A 16,512-nucleotide genomic window follows, 5' to 3' on the forward strand; every position below is an offset into this window, starting at 1 on the left:
GCCGATGAAGTCATGCGAAGCTCCATCGCGAGCTAGCTCATCAGCCAATTTATTTCCAGCGATGGAAGAATGGCCAGGTACCCATACAAGGTTTACAGAGTTGACTGAATTCAGTTCCTCAATTTGAGTTGCGATAACAAGCTTCGACCTTGAGTTGACCGAAGCGAGAGCTTTTATAGCAGCCTGACTATCTGAACAGAAGTATATGACTTTACCCATTACGCGCTGTTGAAGTGCTGATTGCACTCCACACATAAGAGCAAATATTTCCGCCAGAAAAACGGTGCAGTTTCTACCAAGTGAGTAAAACTGATTCAGCCTTAGCTCACGAGAATATACTCCTGCACCAGCTCTACCTTCAAGAAGGGAGCCATCAGTGTAACATACTATATTGTTTGATATACTTCTTTCCAAATAGCCAGACGTCCACTCTTCCCGTGAAGGGAATTGTGTGGTAAATGTCCTGTAAGGAAAGTGACAAGCAATTGTGAGATCACTTGGAGCAAGGACAGTTTTGTCCCAATTCACCGAAAGTGGAAACAACGAAGTGTGTGTAGATTTACGATTTACTGGATTTTTCTCCAGTAGATCCAGTACCCATAAACGGTAAGAGCAAGAAAGTGCTTCTTGTTTAAGATATATGTGTAGTGGCGCAACGTCGAAAATGGCCTCAAGCGCTGCTGTGGGAGTTGTAGAGAACGCACCAGACATCGCCATCAAGCACATCCTCTGGAGATGGCCCAATTTTGATTGGATTGTTCTCACTTCGCCCTTTTGCCACCACACAAGACATCCATATGCCAATATTGGTCGAACAACTGTTGTGTAAATCCATTTGATATATTTGGGTTTGAGGCCCCAAGTTTTACCAAAGGTTCGCCTGCATTGACCGAAGGCCATACAAGCTTTTTTGACTCTGAAATCAATGTGAGGTGTCCATGAAAGTTTGGAATCTAGAATGACTCCGACATACTTTACTTGATCAGTCACATTAATCTCAGTGCCAAAAAGACGTAAAGGTCGAATTCCATCGCGGTTTCGTCTTTCCGTAAAAAGAACAATAGATGTTTTATTCGGGTTAACCGAAAGGCCATATTGGCGACACAAACTCTCGACTACCTGAAGAGCACTTTGCATCAGGTCGAATAGGGTGCTTATGCACATACCAACTATCAGAGCTAAATAGTCGTCGGCAAATCCATAAGTTGGAAAACCGCAATTATTGAGTTGCCTCAATAGCGTATCTGGTACGAGATTCCACAAAAGTGGTGAGAAGACTCCCCCTTGGGGGCATCCGCAAACACTCAATTTTCGAATCGCTGCTTGACGCAATGTCGAGAAGAGATGTCGGTTTTTGAGCATTTGATGAATCCAATTGGTAATCATTGTAGGTAGCCCATGGTTTCGTGCGGCTTCCAATATGGCATCGAAAGACACGTTATCAAAGGCACCCTCAATATCCAAGAAAACACCCAAGCAGGATTGCTTCGGAGCGAATGCTTTCTCGATATCGTATACAACTTTGTGTAAAAGAGTCACTGTGGACTTTCCAGATTCACATGAAGAGGCATGTTTGCCAAATAAACATCACGGATGTGATGATCGATAATGCGTTCCAGACATTTCAGAAGAAAAGAGGTCAGACTGATTGGTCTAAAACTCTTCGCTTCTTCATACGACGCACGTCCTCCTTTTGGGATAAACTTTACAGTAATATCACGCCAGGATTTGGGAATGTACCCGGTAGCAAAACTGCTTACAAGTAGCTTTTTCAAAACATGTTTGATAAACTCAAATCCCTTTTGGAGCAGAACAGGATAAATCCCATCCGCTCCTGGAGATTTGAAAGGAGCAAAACTTTTAAGTGCCCATTGAATCGATTCAGTTGTTACGATACTGCGAGCCGAGGCCAGAGACTCGTAACTACATGAAAAGACATTTGGTTCATCCGTAGATGCTATGCCCACACATCCGGGGAAGTGTGAATTGAATGAACATTCTAAAACTTCTTCATCGGAAGAAGTAAAGTCACCATTAGGTAAGCGAATTTCGTTTACTTGGAAATCCTTAGACTTTGCAAGGATTTTGTTCAGCCGACTGACTTCACTCAAACTGGAAACATTTGTACAAAGGTTTTTCCAGCCGGATCGTTCAGCAGAACGAAGAGCCTTCTTGTAAGCCTTGCGAGCCGACTTGAACGACTCTGATCCAGCTGAACGGCGTCTGTTCCAACTCCTTCTACATTGTTTCCTGAGTCTAGTCAGATCGGAATTCCACCATGGGGTCCCTCTTGTAGTCTTTACAGACCGCAGAGGACATGCTTCTTCAAAAGCTTCCATAATGTAGGATGTTGTAGTATCAACGGCATCATCCAGATCACTTGGATTTTCAATGGACGGAGAATATCCATGAAATTTGGTCGCAACCAATTCAATATAGAGTTCCCAGTTTGTTGACCGGGGATTCCTAAAACGCGAAGTCTGCGCAGTTACATTTCAATGTTCAAAGAAGATGTAGCGATGATCAGATAATGATTCCTCATCGGATACATGCCAATTCGTCAATTCGTGACTGATTCTATTCGAGCAGAGCGTTATGTCTAACACTTCTTCTCTATTTGAAACCATGAAGGTTGGGCGATTGCCTATGTTAAGTAATCCAAGGTCTGTACTACTTAAGTATTCCATCAGACTGGAGCCTCTCAAATTGATAACCGAGCTGCCCCAGATGATGTGATGAGCATTGGCATCACTGCCCACAATCAGCGGAAGGCCTTTTGTTACGCAGTGTACGACAACTCGTTTGAAGTCATCCGTTGGGGATGGTTTATCATGTGGTAAATATACCGAGCAATAGACGTATTTCCTGTTGAGGTCACCAACAGAAACATCGATTGTGGCAGAACATACATCTCTGGTAGTTAACTCAGAAATGAGTGTAGCAACGATTGCTTTATTTACGAGCACGCATGTGCGGGGCATGGAGCGCGATTTTGCCGTTTCAAGTTTGCTGAAAGTAGCAAAAACTGGGTCCACAAGGTTACCTAGATAGAAGTTCCCTCTACGAAAGTAGGGTTCTTGAACTAGCGCCACTTGGGCTGCACCATTTTGCATGAGTCTGCAAAGATTGATCGTTGCTGTTCTTTTATGCTGAAGATTGATCTGAGCTAACCTAACCGTAGCCACTACCCAAACTAGGCAGGATTAAGCTTTTTGCAATCTCAGCATGAAAAAGACCAGCAACGAAAAAACCAGATCGGTATCTATTTCAAGTCGCCAAAGGCGAAAGAGCACAGAATACACTGTGTAAAACGCATAATGCGAATCCATATAGGTGATAATTTAAATTAAATGTCAAAATATTCATAATCCCACCCTTATTAAGCCTCAGGATAGAGACTGAAGAAGGGCAGTCGATTATCTCGGAGAAACACAAGGTCACCTGCACCATTGCTCCGGGTAGCACAGGAATGACTCAATACTGTGGAGGACGCCCTGGTACCACACAGGCTCCGTTAGCGGTTAGGTTTTATTTAGACCCCCCTAACCATTCATTCCTAGGCACGGTACGCATCACACCATAAATTAGGGGTCACCTGTGAGGTGGACTTTTACCACCGGAACAGGCAGTCCGTAGTGTTAATTCTTAGCCAGTTGAAACAACCGCTACCGACACTACGCGGCTATCTAGGCTGCTCGGGAAAAGGAGGTTAATATTGATGATTAACTCCTGACGTGCCTAAGCAGCCAATAAATGAAATTATTAAAGATATGCCGAACTTGCCATCCGTTATTCAATTAACCAAAACATCGAAAATAGGAATAATTTTAATAGGCTTTCGGTTTTATAGACTTCATGGTTACGATTGATTCAATTTATGTGCCAATATAAACACACACATTTTCTTACAAAAATTCCAAAAATCTATAAGTAGCACATATACCAGAAATATGAAGTGGTGTGGTTAATCCATTCAAACACAATAGTATAAGTTCAAAAAAAAAATTTTCGCTATAGCAACTCGCCCAGCTGTTCGAACTTAGGAGAAAAATTCGTGAATTTCCAAACTAAAACTATTCTGCAGATTTTAATTTCTTATGAACTTATTGTCAGCCTGAAGTAAAAAAGCTTTCTCATTCGAATAAATCAAATCTTTTTAGATTAGAATCAAAATTTAAAAACATTAAATTAAGACTAAAATTATTCTGAGCCAAACCTCAAATTTTCGCGAGAACAAAAGTGGATAACCAGCTGTTTGAGCTGAAAATTTGATCGATTATCCTTAATGGTAAATTGGCCAACTTAAATCTTACTTAAAGATTTTCTTAGGAATTATAGGGTCAATTTAAATGTGTACAAGTCCAGATTTCAAACAGGTGCTCCGCGCAACAATATTATTCCAAAAAGTGCTCTGTAAGCCAAAAAGGCTGAAAACCCTTGACTTATAGTAATTTCCGGAATCCAGGGAGAAACTTACCAATAAAAAAAGAAGGCAAATATCTAAAATTTCTTAACAAATTATGATTATCGGAAGTATTCTGCTAACATTTTTTTAAGTAGCTAAAAAATTATTGAAGGAAAATTATTTTAAATAATCCATTTGGCAATTTCTTAGGGAATTCATTTTTATAGCAAATTGTGGTATAATTGTTTTTGAAATTGAAACAAATTTGAAACATAATTCATTATTATAACTGGTTTTGATTCGAACATAATTAAATGTTTATAATTTCCTCCTTCAACTCAAAGGGACGAAGAGACGAACCAGCCAAGGGCTGAAAGACTCGTTAATAAAGACAATTCATTCATTCCTTCAACTCAAAGTGCTTCTAACTAATATGAAACAAAATTTGTAACATTTCTAACAAATATGAAAAAATCATTCGTAACAAATCTTGATATAATTGTGATACAATTTTGTTGTCATCCACTAGTCGGACTTTCTAAGGCAATACTTGAAGATGATCCAAGTGCAATGCCTAATCGAATGCTTGAAAAAGCTAAGAACTATTCCTGTAGGAGTTCTATGATAACCTAGCTAAGTAACCAACAGTTCGGATTAACTTAAGCAATGAATTCAAAAGATCACTTCAAGTAGATTTTTAGTTCCAATGAAACTATATCGCTGAATAAGAGCACATAGTGGATACTAACAAAACATTCATAGTGGGCTGCTTTAACCAAAACATGCCCTTTTATATGAAGTTTTATTTGCATAGGCGAGTAGTTCCTGGTGGAATCGTTCAGATTACTTAAATAGAACTGAGTTTGTGTAAATACTCTTGAACATTCAGAAACATAATTCATAAAACTTCCAAAAAGAAAGAAAGAAAGAAATTATTTAAAAAAATATGCAAAAGAGTTCATTCTAAATAAAAAGGTGAAAAAATTCCTATAATTTCTCAGTAAGTTCTAAGCTAAAGCTCTAGAAGCAAATAATGAAGGAATTCTTTGCAGGATTCCAAAGATGCATTCAAAAAACACTTCTAAGTGTTCGTAGAAGAAATTGGAAGTATTTAGAAGCACAATTTGTGGATATAAATTTTGAATTGGTTGTTTAAAAAACTCATTGAATAACTGAAAAAATCATGTAGAGACATACCAGGGTTCTTATCAAATTCTTTGATGTATTCTTAAAAGAATTCTTGGATGAATTCGTTTTTTAATGAATTGTCAGATCTTTGGCATGAATCTTTTGAGTTCCATAATAGATTTCTGAATGATTTCTCGTAAGATCTTTGGTAAACTCCTAAAATTGTTCAACAAATCCAATGTGTGGCGTAGCAACGTAAATTATCTGATAAGTTCATTGAAAAATCTTGGGCAGAAGTCTGATTTTCATTTGGACTTGAAGAACTATCCAAAAGGATTGTACGCAATGTTATACAAAGCTGAAAAGAATCTTTGAAAAATTCAGACCAAACCTTTGTATCAATAGACTAATAGTTAAAGGGCAACGGCTCTCCCAGGTCCCTTCTGGCCACGCTCATGTCTTCACATGACAGACGTCCTTAGCGTGAGAAGAACCTCCGCAAATCATGCATTTAGCATCCATGCGGCAGTTTTTTGTACCATGACTCCACTTTTGGCACCGACGGCACTGAGTGGGATTCTGGTAATTTCCTTCAGGTTTCTGGAAATGTTCCCATGTCACACGGACATCGAACATAAATCTAGCTTTTTTAAAGCTTTAATATTATTTAGATCTTTTTCTTTTATGTGAACTAAATAATATTCTTGAGAAAGCCCTTTCCGAACAATGCCAGATTGGGTTCTCTTTTTCATAATGATTACTTAGACTGGGAAAATCTAAGTAAATCATTTATTCCATTTTTGATCTCTTCAGGTGACTTATAGTCACTTGAGAGACCTTTCAAGACGACTTTGAACAAACGTTCAGTTTTGTCGTCATAAGTAAAAAATGTGTGCTTATTCTCTTCGAGATGTTTGAGAAGAAGTTCGCGATATTTAAGAGTTTCCGGCAAAACGCGACAGTCTCCTTTCTTTGCGATTTGGAAGAAGACCTTGAATCCCCTACCGGAGTTCATGATCTCCTGCCTAAATCTCCCGAATTCCCCCAAACTGACCACGATAGGTGGCACTCTTTGCTTCCTCACTTGAATCAAAGAGTCTGGGCTAGAGACTGTTTCGATTTGGTGTTCGGAAAATTTGTTTAGGGCATCAAACTGATTTCTCATTTCGATGCAATTATCAACATTAACCATTTCGCCCTTGAACGATAGCGTGCAAGCCGGAGAAACGTCCTTTCTTCTGTTTTTGCCACGTTTACTAACAGCTTTGAAACCCACTTTATTGGATGGGATACATGAATTTGTGTACGCACAGCAAGAGGGTACGATGTACACTGGGATGACGTAAATTATAGATCTTGTCTATGTCTTTGATATTTGAGCATTGTTATAGTCTATTAAAAAACGTTTCTTGGTCAAGTGATTCTTCGATCAGACCTCTCCTTATCGGTGAATAATTCATCCCGACACGTCCTCTGGCATCCACGATTTGACCTAGACATGTGTCCTAGATTTTCGAACATACCGGCATCTTATTCAATCTTTCAAGCAAGTGCACTTTTCGAGAGCTTCCTTAGAAAAAAAAGTGCAGCCGATGACGACGCCGCTTGAAATCGACCTAGGAAATGATAGAAGCAAAGTGTGTCAGTGCCTTTGCTACTGCTCAGTAACTTGAGGAAAAAAATGGCATTTAAACTGACTGGAGCCCCAAGAGGCAATCCTCTTCTACACGTTCTGGTTGCTCTTGAAAAGTGCTGCACTGATCCATATTCATCGCGGTGGAGAAGCTTGCCCTTATCGATTGCTTCTTCGGTAGAGTTTGTTTCATGGTAAGAGATCTTCACACGAAAAAATAGGCTCTCATGGGCATGGTCAGCATATTGTTCTCAAACATTCGAGCAGCAGTAATTTCAATAGGATTGGTGGGGGTTTGAGGTACTGATGTGCTCATTTCACATGCGAATCAAGTTTTTTTTTCTTGGCTTCTTAACTCATGTATTTGAACAGAAATTATTTGTTTCTCTACACTTCCACAGTTATTAACTAAGAGCTTTCTTTGTCAAAGTTGCCATTTTCGCAATCGTATATCGTGTGGCAGGTACGATGATACTCTAAGCCCAGGGAAGTCAAGAAAAATTTCCATTACGAAAAGATCCTGGACCGACCGGGAATCAAACCCAGACATCTTCAGCATTGCTTTGCTTTGTAGCCGCGGACTCTAACCACTCGGCTAAGGAAGGCCCTCTACCCTCGGTCGTCAAATCGTGTAAATATTTGCAAACTTCCGGTTTGTTGCAGATTCTGCTTTAGTAATATAATTTCAGAAGTACTTAGTCTAGTACTTAGCTTGATCAGCGAAATCATTCGTATTTCATACTGCATCATTAAACTGTAACTTCCCCTGTCCGAATGTAATGATGTTCCAATGCTCGTTCACAATACGAAATAAACAAATTTGGATTTGACAAAATGTTTGGTACAATTTAACAAACAACAAGGGATGATTATAATTTTCCGGAAAAATTCGAAAAATCCCTGATGGTTTTTTATACAATATCTTTTTTTTTTTATGTTTTGAAAACTACCCATAAAATTTTCTGGAAATCTTAAGGTTAATTCTTAGGCGAATAACTTTCTCTAATTTTGTGAAACATTGTCATTCAATCAGATGTGAGCTCCAATACTACCAGATTACCTTCTTTGAATCTAATCTGAAACATAAAATACTCTAATTTTCAAGACCTGCTGCAATAATTCAAAGAAACACTTCATGTTGCACAAAAGCAACTAACCGCAACGAATCGCATAGAAAGTTTAAAGATTGTAAACTAAGTACAGGCAAGAAATCAAAGATAATTGAATGAGAGAAACTTGCTGATTCTTCATCTTCGCTATCCTTGATTGCTTCAAGGCGTATCAAATGTTACCAGGAACAACTTTTAGTATTTGAAACTTGAAACATATATTTCCTAGACTTGGATGATCCCTTCTCTCTGTAGCTTCCATTTTGATAAGAGATCGAACCCGATACAAATTGTATGTGGAAACCGACCGCACCGCGGAAACACGCTGTCCTGAATACTAAACACCCTCCCGAGCTGATCCACATGAGTTTCTGCAGTATTCGATGAATGTGAATTGAAAGGTGGCGGTGAAAAAGGGCTCCCCAATTCGGTTTGATTTAGTGTGGCACCCCTGACTGCCAAACCATAATTGACAGTCTGGTGTGGCATCAGTAGATGAAAAAAATCCACGTGTTTATCTCGTCCAGAACTGATGGCATCAGGAGTCGGTATCCGATCAGATGGAAAAAATGAGATCATAATAAAATGTGTTTTTCACAGTTTTTATAAAACATATCGTAAAAATAAACAAAAATTCTAACGAAGCTTCCACCAAATGAAACAAGAATATAACAAATGTTAATATAATTATAACTATTTTTTTTTTCGAAGGATGTTTCAAAATATTTATATTATTACACAACCAATGTTACATTACAATTACAAAACATATAACAAGTTACAAAGCCATGATGATGAAGATAACTTAGCCACCATCAGCTCTTTTGTTGGTTTTAACTACTGTTGATAGAAACGTATTATATTCTCGTTATATGATCGGGTAACGTGCGCTCTCAAGCATTTCACACCAATTGCAAACAGCTGCAGAGTACGCGGATATAATTTGGCTATCCACTGTTTTGCTCTGAACGATGGCTGTACCCATGGATGTAACCAAGGGGGGAGGAGTATATCGTTGCTCCCTCCTCTAACTCGTGGAACAAATCTAAATCAGTAGGTAAGCTACGGAGAGAAATATTTTATAAAATATTTGTATAACGATTGATTTTTAACCCTTCCATTACCAACCCCCCTAAACGAGTGTTGGAAAAAACACGTTTCGGACTGTAACTTTTTTATTTTTAGATATTTTTAAACCAAATTTTGACACAAGAAGCGGATATTTTTCTAGTTTGAGGGCTTGGACAGAATTTTAGGATTGATCACCTGGTTCCGGAGTTATTCTGGAATCAAAATGGGTGTTTCGAAATGGGCACTTTCGAAAAAGTGAATTTGCAATATGAAATCAGCTGATTTTTTACAATTATTAGCTCTATAACGATGAGGACGGATGTCTACAAGGCCGTCATGGTCATTGCATGCCGCGGATCACAATTTCCGGGGAACTGGTTCCGGGGCCATTTTTGGAAGCGAGTGAATGTGACACATCAAACTTCATGATTTCTCAAATGATTGCATTATATGACTGAGCTGCACAGTTCAGAACCAATTTGGCCATTCGGAACCGGGATTCCGAGGAACTGATTCCAGGGTTAATTTTTAAAAATCAGTAAACATTGTCATGTGACACTTCAAACTTCGTGGTTTTCAAAAGCTTTTACATTCTATGGGTGAGCTGCAACGCATGGGATCCATTTGGCCACTGCAGAGCCGATTTCTAAATAACCAGTTCTTGGACCAGTTTTCGAAGGTGTGTAAATGCTTTCATACGACAGATCAAGTCACTGCAACGATTTTAAAGCTGTCGAAGTGCATGTCAATTTTTCCGACTTTCCACGTCGGAACACTTAAATACGGAACATAACTGTGGAAGAATTTTCAAACTCCGATCTATAAGATAAATTGTATTGCTGTGAAGGTAAAAAAACGCTGCGTTGACAAGTAATCAGTCGAATTTCGTTCGTTGCACTTCGATTTAATTGGGCTATAGCAAAATAAAAAATCAAATTTGTCAATCTTGGTTGCCCTGAACTTATTTTGTTATAGATTGTCAAATAACAATCCAAAACTCTGCCCGATTAGTGAAAGTTATTCACTAGGTGAACTACAGCTATAGTGCAATGACCAAAAGTTGATTGTAATAGTTATAAGTAGCACAGTGCCAAGAACGTGTGTAGTGATTATTTCAAACGCTCTTCAAAAAATTGATTTAATAATTTTCTTTACGAGGCGTATTCTAGAAGATTTGTTGAATTTTTTTCCAAAATATCTAAAGCTCACTTAAAGTTTTTTTTTACGCAAAAAAAAATTGAAGATCTTTCCGTTGAAATTGTATCCTGGATCACTTAAATCACTGAAAAATTAATAAAATTACAGGATAAATACGGGAAACATACGAAAGAATACTTTTTGAAAATTCTTGGATGAGCCAACTCTTGAAATTGCACAAACACAAAATGGTTCAAAAACTCATCAAGGAATAGCTTCAGTTATGTTCGGGAATGACAAAAAATAATCTCAAACTCTTTATGTATTTTTCCAAATATGACATCTTGCAATCTAATCAAATTTGTCTACAGTTTATTTGCAAAAATTCTAGAGGAATACCTTCAATAAATCATGGAAATTTCTAAAAACATTTCTATAAAATTCTGAATTATCACTTAAAGAACTCTAAAGAATTTCTCAAGAAATTGCTTCAAAAGAGAAGATTTCTCTATAAGTATTTCTAGAGGAAGTTTTTAAAAACACCTTTGTAAAACTGTGATACAGTCGACTCTCCATATCACGATATCGAAGGGATCATTGACGTAGGAAGGGATCGAAACAAAGAACATTTGTGTAAATGAACACCAGATTGATCAGTGCGCATCGTACCTTCGTGCTGTGCGTACACGAATTCTCTCTGCTCTTGGAAGTTTTCTTAAAAACTACCTAAAGCAATAAAACAGTACTTTTCAGTGCTACAAAAACAGTACTTTTCAGTGCTAAAATTAAAAACGGTACTTTTCAGTGCTACTAAAACAGTACTTTTCAGTACTATTTCTTCTACTATTGATCCCCTTACGATCCTTGTTAGGACCCGTGCCTTCGATATTTCGTTGGACCCGTTGGCGAAAGCTAGCGGTGGTAATCCTTCTTGGACACCGTCTTGGGAAAAAACCTCTCGAAGGTCACGTCTTCTTTCGTTTATTAATTAAACATGGTATCAACAAGAAACAAAAGGAAGGGTGAATCTCTGAATTCACTACTTCCTTCCAAAAAAGTGGGATTTAAAACTGCCACTACACGTGGCAAGAATGGAAGAAAGGACGTTTCCCCGGAATGCGAAGTTTCTTGCAAGGGTGAAATGAATAATTGTATCGAAATGAGCAATCAGTTCGATGCTCTAGACAAATTTTCCGAACACCAAATCGAAGCAGCCTTTAGCCCAGGCTCTTTGACTCAAGTGAGGAAGCAAAGAGTGCCGCCTATCGTGGTCAGTTGTTTCGAATTTGGGGGATTTAGGCAGGAGATCTTGAACTCCATCAGGGGAATCATGGTCTCCTTCCAAATCGCAAAGAAAGGAGACTGTCGCGTTTTGCCGGAAACTCTTAAAGATCGCGAACTTCTTCTCTTCAAGAAGAGAAGAAGTACATTTTTTTACTTATGACGACAAAACCGAACGTTTGTTCAAAGTCGTCTTGAAAGATCTCTCAAGTGACTGTAAGTCACCTAAAGAGATCAAAAATGGAATAAATGATTTACTTAGATTTTTTCCAGTCTAAGTAATCATAATGAAAAAGAGAACCCAATCTGGCATTGTTCGGAAAGGGCTTTCTCAAGAATATTATTTAGTTCACTTAAATAAAAAAGATTTATACGGATTCAAATTTTACTTCACATTTCGGAATTGAAATGCTCCTGGCTTCAATAACAAAAAAGAACTAAATAATATTGAAGCTTTAGAAAAAAGCAAAACTCATGTTCGATGTCCGTGTGACGTGAGAACATTTCCAGAAACCTGGAGGAAATTACCAGAACCCCAGCCAGTGCCGTCGGTGCCAAAAGTGGGGTCATGGTACAAAAAATTGTCGCATGGATGCTAAATACATGATTTACGCTAAGGACGTCTGTCCAGTGAAGGAAGATACCGATAAGTTCTTGTGCGCCAATTGCAAGGGCAATCATAAGTCCAATGTTTGGTCTTGCCCTTCGCGCAAGAGAGTCGTTGAGGCTCGTGCCAGGCAGATGAAAGATAATATCCGTTACGATAACGGTCGTTACCTCAGGGATATCAAAAATCCTTGTTTGCGGATGACTTGTCCGCCAAAGGACGAAGCCTGCATGTCATCTGTAGTCAATTGCAAAAAAGTTTGGATATTTTTTCTTCATACTTGCAAAAATGGAAGATTTCTCCTAATGCTTCCAAAACTCAACTAATAATATTCCCACATAAACCAAAAGCTCTTTATTTGAAACCTTCAAGTAGACATGTTGTCACGATGAGAGGGGTTCCAATAAATTGGTCAGATGAAGTTTAGTATCTAGGGCTCATGCTAGATAAGAATTTAACTTTCAAAAATCACATTGAGGGCATTCAAGCCAAATGTAACAAATATGTAAAATGTCTCTATCCCCTTATTAATAGAAAATCAAAACTTTGTCTTAAGAACAAGCTTTTGATATTCAAACAAATTTTCAGGCCAGCCATGTTGTATGCTGTACCAATATGGACTAGCTGTTGTAATACCAGGAAGAAAGCTCTGCAGAGAATTCAAAATAAAATTTTGAAAATGATTCTGAGACTTCCTCCCTGGTATAGTACCAATGAGTTACATAGAATATCCAATGTTGAAACATTGCAACAAATGTCAAATAAAATAATTAATAATTTCAGAAAAAAATCTTTGCAATCTTCTATTGCCATGATTAATGCGTTATACGATTAGGTTAAGTTAGGTTAAGTATATTCAAAGCGTTTTTTATTCTCTCTTATAAGCAGGAGAAATCAACTCATCTGTAAAAAATCTGAACTGCTACGGTAAATGAAATATAATATGTTGTTAACAAAATGTTAATAAAATCTTTAATTAGTTTTACCAAATAAGGATGATAGTGTTGTCTAATAACACAGAACACATAGATATAAGAAATGAATGTAATGTTTGGAATGATACTAATAAAGAAATTTTAAAAAAATAAGTTCTGCAAACGATATAAGCAAGGAAAATGCGATTCTTACTAAAAATGGCATTGCCGAAAACGATTCCACGGTCAAAACTATCATAAAAATGCTCAATTAGGCGACATTACCGAGTTACTGTTAAGAATGTAAAATTGAGTAGAGGAACTTTTACTGCTTCCAAGCATTCTTACGATATTTTCAGGTGACCTTTCCACTCAACAGAAGAAATAACATAATTCTCAAAAGACTGGCTTGTGCTTTTTTTACTTTTATACAATTCGAGTAGAATGAAAATTTGCTGGAAGTAGATTTCTCGGGAGCCCAGATAGCCGTAGTGGTAAACGCGCAGCTATTCAGCAAGACCAAGCTGAAGGTCGTGGGTTCGAATCCCACCGGTCGAAGATCTTTTCTGGTTGGAAATTTTCTCGACTTCCCAGAGGATAAAGTATTATCGTACCCTGCCACACGATATACGCATGGAAAAATGGTCATTGGCATAGATAGCTCCCAGTTAATAACTGTGGAAGTGCTCATAAGAACACTAAGCTGAGATGCAGGGGACGTAACGCCAGAAAGAAGAAGAAGAAGAAGATTTTCTCAAAACTAGTTTATTTTTCACTGTCACCCCTTTGCATCTAAGCTATAGGAGTAATACTTGGATGAAATACTGAAGAAATTTCTAGATTTTTTCGAAGGAATGAATGAATCGTAGATGAATTCTTGAAGGAATCCACGTAAACATGGGCAGGAATTCTAGCTTTCTTTAAAAACCCCTCAACTTTTTTTAAACTTTGATATAAACCTTTGAGAATTTTCTCAGGAGATATTCCGTAAGGATTTTAGAAAGATCTTCTAAAGTAACAACTGGAGCATTCAGTTGAAGGATTAGTGAGAAAATATCTGGTGAAATTTCTAAGATAGTTTTGGAAAAGAAAATGAGGAAATCACTGGAGATAATAGCTTTAGAAATCTCAAAGATTTCTTGGTGCCAATTCTGGATAAATTCTAATTTATATTTCTTCTGATCATCCTTTGAAAAATCTCTGGTAGAATTTCTGGGAAAATTGGTAGAGAAATCTCTAGAAAAAATTATGGAGGATCCCTGTAGACCCTGAAAAAATCTAAATAAAATCACTGTGATATTTCCTGAAGTTTTTCATCGGAAAATCTGAGACAAAATTCTTGAAGAGCCTATCAAACTAGAGTCTGTTAAGGATTTCTCAGGAGCCTGTTCAAATTTGCATTAGGATTCAATGCGAGCAGAATAAGAAATTTATTAAACAAATTTGACAAAACTGCTTGTCTTTACAACCAGTAAGGTAGTTCTAACTTCCTTGTTCACAAATTTATGAACAGCTGAAATTCTGGTAATTTGTGTAGTTTTTATTTTCTTTGCAAAAGATTTCAGAGCAAACTGAAGATTTTTGAAAAATGTTTCATCGTAGAAACTCCATCGAATATTTCACTGGAACTTCTTCAACAATGCTAAAAATAACTTTCAAAAAATCGTCATAATCTGCTCTAAATATTTTTATGAATGATGCCACAAATATCAGTGTGAATTTGATCAAACCATTTTTCAGGAACTAACTGTGGGAATTCTATAGGAATTGCCTTGCAAATCGTCATGAAATTCAGCAATAATTTGATAGATATATCAAGAGTGATCACACTTTTAGAAATCGCTAGCACCATCATACTCGTGCTGTGTATAACACGATGGGACTGGTCTTAGATAAAATTGATTAATCTAATCGTCTAAAGATTCTTCAACAAATTTTCATTGGTTTTTGCTACGGTTAAAGAAGTTTCTTGTAACAATTCTTACATTTAGTTTTCTATATATATTTAAAATCGTTCTGATGATTTTATTATTTTTTTTGAATCATGGGTAGGACAATCCTTCGACTGTGCTACCCAGGTATTTTTATGCGTACTACATGTCCTACTTGTCCTATCCACTTCCCGCGCCATTGATTTGGAAATGTATTCCTGAAACAATTCCTAGAGAAATTCCTCGATTTATTCAAGAGAGAACATTTGAAGATATCTGTTGATACATTAAAATTGAGGTCTTGGGAAAATACCTGGTGAAATGAAAATTCTTCGAAGTTATTTTGTGGCGGAATCTGCGCAACAAATGTTAGAATAAAACCTATGAACATATGTCTTGAGTTTTAAAGCACACTACAAGGGAGGTTGTGAAAGGACTGCCTGAAGGATAAAAAAAATAAAAAAAAATCCTGGACAAATCTCTACAAGAATCACTAGAAAAAGCCTGGTGGATTGTATGTCGGATTTTATCGGAGGAATGCAGACGTAGTTAGTAATCTAATGGCTGTCACCTCTGCTTTGTAAGCAGAAGATTATGGATTCATTTTCAGCCGAATCCTTTTCATCTATACTAAGTACAGTTCTATATATCGCTTACTATCGCTTGAGAGACAGAATCAATATATACCTCAAATACGTTCATAGCAATCTACAAACTACAAACCGTTTCTCTCACATTTAATCTCCATCTTTTCTATGTTCTGTTTCTATTCGCCTGATATATTAGCATTCTGGGATGCAAAGGTTGTGTATAACATTCGTTTTAAATCGTAATTCGTGGATGAACTTTTGAGTGCACTCACTCATCCCCCATGATGGAAAACTAGGCTACGTCCATGTCTAAACCTGCCAAGAGGCCGGGGCTGCCGCGGGTTCCACGACCTGAAAATTTACGCTCGTTCTAGTTTGTGTGGTTTTCCCGAAGGAAGCAGGGGTGCTTGGTTGATGTATGATAGCGCTGGATTAGGCGGCTTTTGGCAGCAACTGCCAACAGCGTCGAGGTGTATCATGCTGGAAAACGGGAGTTCACTTGACTGATTCATATGCATAACCTTTTGCCAAAGCGAGTGGGAAAGCAGGAACTTTTTGACACAGGTAGATAACGAACCCAGACATACATTCAATTAGGATGGGGATAATTTGGGAGTTCTGTCTATTGTCTGGCACAAAGAGGGGTTGCTGTCAATAAGATGAATTCGAATCGGGGTGAGTTGCGATGAAAGGGCTCTGTCGATAG

General features: G+C 37.7%; 1 protein-coding gene across 9 annotated transcripts in view; it reads left to right on the forward strand.

The window, feature by feature from the left end:
* LOC5564449 (protein still life, isoforms C/SIF type 2) overlaps nucleotides 1-16,512 on the forward strand; it is a 560,183-nt gene that overhangs the window by 34,993 nt on the left and 508,678 nt on the right. The window lies entirely within an intron of this gene.

Source organism: Aedes aegypti, chromosome 2, assembly GCF_002204515.2.
Source record: "Aedes aegypti strain LVP_AGWG chromosome 2, AaegL5.0 Primary Assembly, whole genome shotgun sequence".
Lineage (NCBI taxonomy): Eukaryota > Metazoa > Arthropoda > Insecta > Diptera > Culicidae > Aedes > Aedes aegypti.